A 1,125-nucleotide genomic window follows, 5' to 3' on the forward strand; every position below is an offset into this window, starting at 1 on the left:
ACAGCAACAACCCATGCTCCAACACCAATTTTGAAACAATATGATACCAGTTAAACCAGACTAGAGGATCTACTTTTAGGTTGCATGGAAAAGCATGTCAATGTGATCGTGTCATTTTTGTAATCTGGGTTCTCATCATCCAAGTGGGTGCAAGGCTGTAGAGAAGTCCTATAAGAGAATCACAAGCGCATGGGAGTCCATTCTATGTCCCAAAGTTGAAGGTACTATTTTCCATGCTTTGAAGTGTCTGATGGGGAGTTGCACTATCTATGGTCCTCGAAACATAGCAGTTTGTCCAGCTAAATCTGCATATGTTGGTCGTCTTATCACCGTGAAGATCTTTAAGGACATAGAATGTGGAACCACTGATGATGGCAAGACAAAGAAGAGGAAAGAGTTAATACACAAGGAAATGTCATGCAAGGCATTGAATCAAATGTTCAACGACTAGCTCGGAAAGTTTATCAAACATAATTTTGTGTACACCAGCTGAGCAATACAAAGAATACTTGTCCAATTTTCCCGAACATGTGGTAATATCTACTGTAGAGTTTGCTAAGAATTACTCTTTTAAGGAGAAAAATGAGATACACTCAATGCACTGGTATTCAAGCCAATTGTCCATATTTGTGCATATTACATAATTTCGCATTACAGGTGACATCCACAAAACCATACACTTTTATATCTCTGATGATAAGAAGCATGATACCCATTTTGTGCAACATTGTTTCATGCTACATTATAAATGGGTTGGTCTAATGGTACTTTATCTCAATTCAAAGCAAAAAGGCCTTTCTACTTTGTTTCCATGTACACTGCCATCACAGGGATGCAAATGACTTGGAATTTCTTTGGCTCTGGTCATGGAAAGGGAGAGAACGATGGTGCAGGGGATGTGGTGAAGAGGGCACCAACTCATGAACAACTCAAGCCTAATTGTGCTAAGCTCCAATGTGCAGCTGATGTCATAAAGTTTTTGCAAGGAACGTTCACCCCATTGGAGCCGAGTCCACATATGCATCACAGGATCGGTACATTATGTAAGATTCCTCCTCAGCCTGAATAATGAAAAAGCTTTTACCTCAATCCCCTGTAATCATTTCCTATTTCAGAATACAAGAA

The sequence above is a fragment of the Cibotium barometz genome, chromosome 41 (assembly GCF_041138505.1).
Source record: "Cibotium barometz isolate CiBa-2024 chromosome 41, ASM4113850v1, whole genome shotgun sequence".
Taxonomy (NCBI): domain Eukaryota; kingdom Viridiplantae; phylum Streptophyta; class Polypodiopsida; order Cyatheales; family Cibotiaceae; genus Cibotium; species Cibotium barometz.